Source organism: Orbicella faveolata, unplaced genomic scaffold (genome assembly GCF_042242905.1).
Source record: "Orbicella faveolata isolate gen_17 unplaced genomic scaffold, um_ofav_v1 contig_2, whole genome shotgun sequence".
NCBI lineage: Eukaryota > Metazoa > Cnidaria > Anthozoa > Scleractinia > Merulinidae > Orbicella > Orbicella faveolata.
Window position 1 is genome coordinate 30000749 of NW_028301547.1, and position 10594 is coordinate 30011342.

Genomic DNA, 10594 nt, shown 5'->3' on the forward strand with positions numbered 1-10594 from the left:
GATGATGGATGGGTAAAACATGGACTGAAATTTCTTCTGTTAATTCATCCAATGTTTTCTCGTCATTTTAGAGTTATCCTGCAGCAGCGCTTGCACTGCTGAAAGAAGTCTCTGTAGATGTACATGTAACAGATAAAAAGGATCGATTTATTTTAATGGCAACGTTGATGACAACCCGTTTCGCTGACGCATTGTTTTACAGGGTGTATACTGAATGCATTGTTGGAAGATATTGCTCATGTTTATGTTACGACGTTGATATTGATATAACTCATATATTGACCGCAGTACTGATAACAGATAGCAAATAGTACCAATAAGCAGATGCAAAGAGTTGGGCAGATGATGTGTCTTTGATATCCATACTACCTGACTGCTGTATAGGATTCGGACGATATCTTTCAAAACGAACTTAAAAACCCAGCCATGAACCATACTCGAAAACAAGTCTTCGTTTTATTGCAGTTTTTATGAATAATTTATTGTCGCGGTTTCAAAAAGGGGCCAATATATCATTTATTAAACGGCCTCTATCGAAGGAAGTTTTGAAGTTTGTGTTTATTTATATGACTGAAGTTTTTTTTTTTTTTCTACTTGATCTCTATCTTCTTATGCGTATTCTACAACCAATATCCAGCAGTGTGAGTAGATAGTTTGTCTCTTTCTACAAATGAGCGAAGACGGAAAGACATCAAACAAACCGGTCTAGCTCGAGCGACAAAGCACAATCATTTCTTTCAATCCAGGTCTCAATATCATACACGTTGTTGCTTTCACACCCAAGTGAATTTAAGACCAATTTACATTTTTTTGGGAGGAAAAAAAGAATACCTTAGGTCTGTTCACTGACCAAAAAGAGTCTAAAATGTGACGAAATAGAACCTAGAATTTTCCCTGGCTCTGCATAATTAAAAAAAAAGCACAATACGAAAATGACGCAAAACTACGTTTATATTAGAGTTCAGGTTTTTATCTAGGTTAAAGGAAACCGAAGTCACATTTGAAGTAGAAAGCAATGAAAATAAATAAATAAATAAATAAATAAATAAAAATAAACTGATTTACTTTTCATCATTTTTATTGCTTGTGTAGAATATATAATCTTACCATTCTTATGTGCTTGCTTATTTTTTACCACAAAATGGTTTGCTCACTAACATTTAGAACGTATTGATTCTAAGCTAACAGTTTTATTTAGGTAGGTACATAGGATAAAATTTTCACCTGGTTTCGAGAGGAAATATATTTCACTTCCCTAACTGCGGAACGCTCTCGGCTTTGAAACAAGACACGAAGCACAATTTGTTTGAGCTCGGATATCCTCCAGCAGTAAATTAACGGATTCAAGGAACTGTTCAAATAGACCATGGTCAAACCGACACTAAACAAAACCGAGGTTAAGGTACGGCGTTCAGACAAACACATATTATGTGATTCTTTCAATATACAGAACGGCAAAAATTTCGCCATGTTCTCAATATGTGAATACTACTTTCATGTGCGAAATAACATTAACATATATAGACGCTCTTTCTCGCCGATGTTCAGCGGCGAGGTAATTCTGTCTGTATAATAAAGAAACCAAAATCTCGCCGATGTTCACCGGCGAGGTAGTTCTGTCTGTATAATAAAGGATACAAAATCTCGCCGATGTTCAGCGGCGAGGTAATTCTGTCTGTATAATAAAGGATACAAAATCTCGCCGATGATCAGCGGCGAGGTAATTCTGTCTGTATAATAAGGAACCAAAATCTCGCCGATGATCAGCGGCGAGGTAATTCTGTCTGTATAATAAAGGAACCAAAATCTCGCCGATGTTCAGCGGCGAGGTAGTTCTGTCTGTATAATAAAGGAACCAAAATCTCGCCGATGTTCACCGGCGAGGTAGTTCTGTCTGTATAATAAAGGATACAAAATCTCGCCGATGATCGGCGGCGAGGTAGTTCTGTCTGTATAATAAGGAACCAAAATCTCGCCGATGTTCAGCGGCGAGGTAGTTCTGTCTGTATAATAAAGGATACAAAATCTCGCCGATGTTCACCGGCGAGGTAGTTCTGTCTGTAAAATAAAGGATACAAAATCTCGCCGATGTTCAGCGGCGAGGTAATTCTGTCTGTATAATAAGGAACCAAAATCTCGCCGATGTTCAGCGGCGAGGTAGTTCTGTCTGTATAATAAAGGATACAAAATCTCGCCGATGATCAGCGGCGAGGTAATTCTGTCTGTATAATAAGGAACCAAAATCTCGCCGATGATCAGCGGCGAGGTAATTCTGTCTGTATAATAAAGGAACCAAAATCTCGCCGATGTTCAGCGGCGAGGTAGTTCTGTCTGTATAATAAAGGAACCAAAATCTCGCCGATGTTCACCGGCGAGTTAGTTCTGTCTGTATAATAAAGGATACAAAATCTCGCCGATGTTCACCGGCGAGGTAGTTCTGTCTGTAAAATAAAGGATACAAAATCTCGCCGATGTTCAGCGGCGAGGTAATTCTGTCTGTATAATAAGGAACCAAAATCTCGCCGATGTTCAGCGGCGAGGTAGTTCTGTCTGTATAATAAAGGATACAAAATCTCGCCGATGATCAGCGGCGAGGTAATTCTGTCTGTATAATAAGGAACCAAAATCTCGCCGATGATCAGCGGCGAGGTAATTCTGTCTGTATAATAAAGGAACCAAAATCTCGCCGATGTTCAGCGGCGAGGTAGTTCTGTCTGTATAATAAAGGAACCAAAATCTCGCCGATGTTCACCGGCGAGGTAGTTCTGTCTGTATAATAAAGGATACAAAATCTCGCTGATGATCGGCGGCGAAGTAGTTCTGTCTGTATAATAAGGAACCAAAATCTCGCCGATGTTCAGCGGCGAGGCAATTCTGTCTGTATAATAAAGGAACCAAAATCTCGCCGATGTTCAGCGGCGAGGTAGTTCTGTCTGTATAATAAAGGAACCAAAATCTCGCCGATGTTCAGCGGCGAGGTAGTTCTGTCTGTATAATAAGGAACCAAAATCTCGCCGATGTTCAGCGGCGAGGTAATTCTGTCTGTATAATAAGGGAACCAAAATCTCGCCGATGTTCAGCGGCGAGGTAGTTCTGTCTGTATAATAAAGGAACCAAAATCTCGCCGATGTTCAGCGGCGAGGTAATTCTGTCTGTATAATAAAGGATACAAAATCTCGCCGATGATCAGCGGCGAGGTAATTCTGTCTGTATAATAAGGAACCAAAATCTCGCCGATGTTCAGCGGCGAGGTAATTCTGTCTGTATAATAAAGGAACCAAAATCTCGCCGATGTTCAGCGGCGAGGTAGTTCTGTCTGTATAATAAAGGAACCAAAATCTCGCCGATGTTCAGCGGCGAGGTAGTTCTGTCTGTATAATAAAGGATACAAAATCTCGCCGATGATCAGCGGCGAGGTAGTTCTGTCTGTATAATAAGGAACCAAAATCTCGCCGATGTTCAGCGGCGAGGTAATTCTGTCTGTATAATAAAGGAACCAAAATCTCGCCGATGTTCACCGGCGAGGTAATTCTGTCTGTATAATAAAGGATACAAAATCTCGCCGATGATCAGCGGCGAGGTAGTTCTGTCTGTATAATAAGGAACCAAAATCTCGCCGATGTTCAGCGGCGAGGTAATTCTGTCTGTATAATAAGGGAACCAAAATCTCGCCGATGTTCAGCGGCGAGGTAGTTCTGTCTGTATAATAAAGGAACCAAAATCTCGCCGATGTTCAGCGGCGAGGTAATTCTGTCTGTATAATAAAGGAACCAAAATCTCGCCGATGTTCAGCGGCGAGGTAGTTCTGTCTGTATAATAAAGGAACCAAAATCTCGCCGATGTTCACCGGCGAGGTAGTTCTGTCTGTATAATAAAGGATACAAAATCTCGCCGATGATCAGCGGCGAGGTAATTCTGTCTGTATAATAAGGAACCAAAATCTCGCCGATGTTCAGCGGCGAGGTAATTCTGTCTGTATAATAAAGGAACCAAAATCTCGCCGATGTTCAGCGGCGAGGTAGTTCTGTCTGTATAATAAAGGAACCAAAATCTCGCCGATGTTCAGCGGCGAGGTAGTTCTGTCTGTATAATAAAGGATACAAAATCTTGCCGATGTTCAGCGGCGAGGTAGTTCTGTCTGTATAGTAAGGAACCAAAATCTCGCCGATGTTCAGCGGCGAGGTAGTTCTGTCTGTAAAATAAAGGAACCAAAATCTCGCCGATGTTCAGCGGCGAGGTAATTCTGTCTGTATAATAAGGAACCAAAATCTCGCCGATGTTCAGCGGCGAGGTAGTTCTGTCTGTATAATAAGGAACCAAAACCTCGCCGATGTTCAGCGGCGAGGTAATTCTGTCTGTATAATAAAGGAACCAAAATCTCGCCGATGTTCAGCGGCGAGGTAGTTCTGTCTGTATAATAAAGGATACAAAATCTCGCCGATGTTCAGCGGCGAGGTAGTTCTGTCTGTATTATAAAGGATACAAAATCTCGCCGATGATCAGCGGCGAGGTAATTCTGTCTGTATAATAAGGAACCAAAATCTCGCCGATGTTCAGCGGCGAGGCAATTCTGTCTGTATAATAAAGGAACCAAAATCTCGCCGATGTTCAGCGGCGAGGTAGTTCTGTCTGTATAATAAAGGAACCAAAATCTCGCCGATGTTCAGCGGCGAGGTAGTTCTGTCTGTATAATAAAGGATACAAAATCTCGCCGATGTTCAGCGGCGAGGTAGTTCTGTCTGTATTATAAAGGATACAAAATCTCGCCGATGATCAGCGGCGAGGTAATTCTGTCTGTATAATAAGGAACCAAAATCTCGCCGATGTTCAGCGGCGAGGCAATTCTGTCTGTATAATAAAGGAACCAAAATCTCGCCGATGTTCAGCGGCGAGGTAGTTCTGTCTGTATAATAAGGAACCAAAATCTCGCCGATGTTCAGCGGCGAGGTAGTTCTGTCTGTATAATAAGGAACCAAAATCTCGCCGATGTTCAGCGGCGAGGTAATTCTGTCTGTATAATAAGGAACCAAAATCTCGCCGATGTTCAGCGGCGAGGTAGTTCTGTCTGTATAATAAGGAACCAAAATCTCGCCGATGTTCAGCGGCGAGGTAATTCTGTCTGTATAATAAAGGAACCAAAATCTCGCCGATGTTCAGCGGCGAGGTAGTTCTGTCTGTATAATAAAGGATACAAAATCTCGCCGATGATCAGCGGCGAGGTAATTCTGTCTGTATAATAAGGAACCAAAATCTCGCCGATGATCAGCGGCGAGGTAGTTCTGTCTGTATAATATGGAACCAAAATCTCGCCGATGTTCAGCGGCGAGGTAGCTCTGTCTGTATAATAAGGAACCAAAATCTCGCCGATGATCAGCGGCGAGGTAATTCTGTCTGTATAATAAAGGAACCAAAATCTCGCCGATGTTCAGCGGCGAGGTAGTTCTGTCTGTATAATAAAGGAACCAAAATCTCGCCGATGTTCACCGGCGAGGTAGTTCTGTCTGTATAATAAAGGATACAAAATCTCGCCGATGATCAGCGGCGAGGTAGTTCTGTCTGTATAATAAGGAACCAAAATCTCGCCGATGTTCAGCGGCGAGGTAATTCTGTCTGTATAATAAAGGAACCAAAATCTCGCCGATGTTCAGCGGCGAGGTAGTTCTGTCTGTATAATAAAGGATACAAAATCTCGCCGATGTTCAGCGGCGAGGTAATTCTGTCTGTATAGTAAGGAACCAAAATCTCGCCGATGTTCAGCGGCGAGGTAGTTCTGTCTGTATATTAAAGGAACCAAAATCTCGCCGATGTTCAGCGGCGAGGTAATTCTGTCTGTATAATAAGGAACCAAAATCTCGCCGATGTTCAGCGGCGAGGTAGTTCTGTCTGTATAATAAGGAACCAAAATCTCGCCGATGTTCAGCGGCGAGGTAATTCTGTCTGTATAATAAAGGAACCAAAATCTCGCCGATGTTCAGCGGCGAGGTAGTTCTGTCTGTATAATAAAGGATGCAAAATCTCGCCGATGATCAGCGGCGAGGTAGTTCTGTCTGTATTATAAAGGATACAAAATCTCGCCGATGATCAGCGGCGAGGTAATTCTGTCTGTATAATAAGGAACCAAAATCTCGCCGATGTTCAGCGGCGAGGTAGTTCTGTCTGTAAAATAAAGGAACCAAAATCTCGCCGATGTTCAGCGGCGAGGTAATTCTGTCTGTATAATAAGGAACCAAAATCTCGCCGATGTTCAGCGGCGAGGTAGTTCTGTCTGTATAATAAAGGATACAAAATCTCGCCGATGTTCAGCGGCGAGGTAGTTCTGTCTGTATAATAAAGGATACAAAATCTCGCCGATGATCAGCGGCGAGGTAATTCTGTCTGTATAATAAGGAACCAAAATCTCGCCGATGATCAGCGGCGAGGCAATTCTGTCTGTATAATAAAGGAACCAAAATCTCGCCGATGTTCAGCGGCGAGGTAGTTCTGTCTGTATAATAAAGGAACCAAAATCTCGCCGATGTTCACCGGCGAGGTAGTTCTGTCTGTATAATAAAGGATACAAAATCTCGCCGATGATCAGCGGCGAGGTAGTTCTGTCTGTATAATAAGGAACCAAAATCTCGCCGATGTTCAGCGGCGAGGTAATTCTGTCTGTATAATAAAGGAACCAAAATCTCGCCGATGTTCAGCGGCGAGGTAGTTCTGTCTGTATAATAAAGGAACCAAAATCTCGCCGATGTTCACCGGCGAGGTAGTTCTGTCTGTATAATAAAGGATACAAAATCTCGCCGATGATCAGCGGCGAGGTAGTTCTGTCTGTATAATAAGGAACCAAAATCTCGCCGATGTTCAGCGGCGAGGTAGTTCTGTCTGTATAATAAAGGAACCAAAATCTCGCCGATGTTCAGCGGCGAGGTAGTTCTGTCTGTATAATAAAGGAACCAAAATCTCGCCGATGTTCAGCGGCGAGGTAGTTCTGTCTGTATAATAAAGGAACCAAAATCTCGCCGATGTTCAGCGGCGAGGTAGTTCTGTCTGTATAATAAGGAACCAAAATCTCGCCGATGTTCAGCGGCGAGGTAGTTCTGTCTGTAAAATAAAGGAACCAAAATCTCGCCGATGTTCAGCGGCGAGGTAATTCTGTCTGTATAATAAAGGAACCAAAATCTCGCCGATGTTCAGCGGCGAGGTAGTTCTGTCTGTATAATAAAGGATACAAAATCTCGCCGATGTTCAGCGGCGAGGTAATTCTGTCTGTATAGTAAGGAACCAAAATCTCGCCGATGTTCAGCGGCGAGGTAGTTCTGTCTGTATATTAAAGGAACCAAAATCTCGCCGATGTTCAGCGGCGAGGTAATTCTGTCTGTATAATAAGGAACCAAAATCTCGCCGATGTTCAGCGGCGAGGTAGTTCTGTCTGTATAATAAGGAACCAAAATCTCGCCGATGTTCAGCGGCGAGGTAATTCTGTCTGTATAATAAAGGAACCAAAATCTCGCCGATGTTCAGCGGCGAGGTAGTTCTGTCTGTATAATAAAGGATGCAAAATCTCGCCGATGTTCAGCGGCGAGGTAGTTCTGTCTGTATTATAAAGGATACAAAATCTCGCCGATGATCAGCGGCGAGGTAATTCTGTCTGTATAATAAGGAACCAAAATCTCGCCGATGTTCAGCGGCGAGGTAGTTCTGTCTGTAAAATAAAGGAACCAAAATCTCGCCGATGTTCAGCGGCGAGGTAATTCTGTCTGTATAATAAGGAACCAAAATCTCGCCGATGTTCAGCGGCGAGGTAGTTCTGTCTGTATAATAAAGGATACAAAATCTCGCCGATGTTCAGCGGCGAGGTAGTTCTGTCTGTATAATAAAGGATACAAAATCTCGCCGATGATCAGCGGCGAGGTAATTCTGTCTGTATAATAAGGAACCAAAATCTCGCCGATGATCAGCGGCGAGGCAATTCTGTCTGTATAATAAAGGAACCAAAATCTCGCCGATGTTCAGCGGCGAGGTAGTTCTGTCTGTATAATAAAGGAACCAAAATCTCGCCGATGTTCACCGGCGAGGTAGTTCTGTCTGTATAATAAAGGATACAAAATCTCGCCGATGATCAGCGGCGAGGTAGTTCTGTCTGTATAATAAGGAACCAAAATCTCGCCGATGTTCAGCGGCGAGGTAATTCTGTCTGTATAATAAAGGAACCAAAATCTCGCCGATGTTCAGCGGCGAGGTAGTTCTGTCTGTATAATAAAGGAACCAAAATCTCGCCGATGTTCACCGGCGAGGTAGTTCTGTCTGTATAATAAAGGATACAAAATCTCGCCGATGATCAGCGGCGAGGTAGTTCTGTCTGTATAATAAGGAACCAAAATCTCGCCGATGTTCAGCGGCGAGGTAGTTCTGTCTGTATAATAAAGGAACCAAAATCTCGCCGATGTTCAGCGGCGAGGTAGTTCTGTCTGTATAATAAAGGAACCAAAATCTCGCCGATGTTCAGCGGCGAGGTAGTTCTGTCTGTATAATAAAGGAACCAAAATCTCGCCGATGTTCAGCGGCGAGGTAGTTCTGTCTGTATAATAAGGAACCAAAATCTCGCCGATGTTCAGCGGCGAGGTAGTTCTGTCTGTAAAATAAAGGAACCAAAATCTCGCCGATGTTCAGCGGCGAGGTAATTCTGTCTGTATAATAAAGGAACCAAAATCTCGCCGATGTTCAGCGGCGAGGTAGTTCTGTCTGTATAATAAAGGATACAAAATCTCGCCGATGTTCAGCGGCGAGGTAGTTCTGTCTGTATTATAAAGGATACAAAATCTCGCCGATGATCAGCGGCGAGGTAATTCTGTCTGTATAATAAGGAACCAAAATCTCGCCGATGTTCAGCGGCGAGGCAATTCTGTCTGTATAATAAAGGAACCAAAATCTCGCCGATGTTCAGCGGCGAGGTAGTTCTGTCTGTATAATAAAGGAACCAAAATCTCGCCGATGTTCAGCGGCGAGGTAGTTCTGTCTGTATAATAAAGGATACAAAATCTCGCCGATGATCAGCGGCGAGGTAGTTCTGTCTGTATAATAAGGAACCAAAATCTCGCCGATGTTCAGCGGCGAGGTAGTTCTGTCTGTATAATAAAGGAACCAAAATCTCGCCGATGTTCAGCGGCGAGGTAGTTCTGTCTGTATAATAAAGGAACCAAAATCTCGCCGATGTTCAGCGGCGAGGTAGTTCTGTCTGTATAATAAAGGAACCAAAATCTCGCCGATGTTCAGCGGCGAGGTAATTCTGTCTGTATAATAAGGAACCAAAATCTCGCCGATGTTCAGCGGCGAGGTAGTTCTGTCTGTAAAATAAAGGAACCAAAATCTCGCCGATGTTCAGCGGCGAGGTAATTCTGTCTGTATAATAAGGAACCAAAATCTCGCCGATGTTCAGCGGCGAGGTAGTTCTGTCTGTAAAATAAAGGAACCAAAATCTCGCCGATGATCAGCGGCGAGGTAATTCTGTCTGTATAATAAGGAACCAAAATCTCGCTGATGTTCAGCGGCGAGGTAGTTCTGTCTGTAAAATAAAGGAACCAAAATCTCGCCGATGTTCAGCGGCGAGGTAATTCTGTCTGTATAATAAGGAACCAAAATCTCGCGGATGTTCAGCGGCGAGGTAGTTCTGTCTGTATAATAAGGAACCAAAATCTCGCCGATGTTCACACAGGCAGCCCAAGCTCTCTCTATGAACCACACAAGCAACACAACACGGCATCGAATTATAAGAGTTTATATGGGATTTTCTACAAGATATCCATGGAGGTAGTTAAAAGTGAAAATTCTCAATAAAAACGGCTGACCTTATTCCAGACGTGTGTTGTTTGCTCCTGGTGTGGTTATTTTACCGATTGAACTTGATTTAAGCGACTTTTCTGAATTCCGATTTTTCCCTCTATAAAGAGAGGACAAGGTGAAACACCTCAGTCGGTACAGCCTGCCGAACGAAGTCAAAAATCCCAGGCTAAAATGTACCCACGGCCATAAATCTACCGCAGAATTCAAGGGCAAAGGTTGATCTTTCATTTCAATCCTCTAGCCACACAATTGCAGCCCTGCGAGCGACGCCAGGCGGCTTTTCGTGTCTCCAGTGAAACGATAAAACTATGGAAGAGCTCCGTGTCGTTTGATTCGCGACCCAACGACCGTTGAAATCGGCTTGGTAACCTCGTCATGTTGGCAAACCAAGACTCGCGGGGGTACTAAATTTCAATTCTCCACGTCACATCGAGAACAAATTTTGAGAAAGATACGTGAGAGACGTAACTATTTCTATAGCCGGACCAACCCTCGTGTGTGACTGCGACCACTCACTGGTCCTTTGTAATAGCTCCGAGACCGCCTAGGCTTGACATGTTGCCCGAATTAAAAATAGATCGATAACGCATGACGTTAGCAATCGAACTTAACTGAACTTAGTTGAACTTATTCGGACGATTGCTTTCGATTGAATCGATAATCGAGCACAACCAAAACAAAAAGACTGAGTAAGAGGGTTCGATTTCGTTCGATTTTAATTGACGCAATCGAACTTGATCGACTACAAAAGAAAAATCTACAATTCACC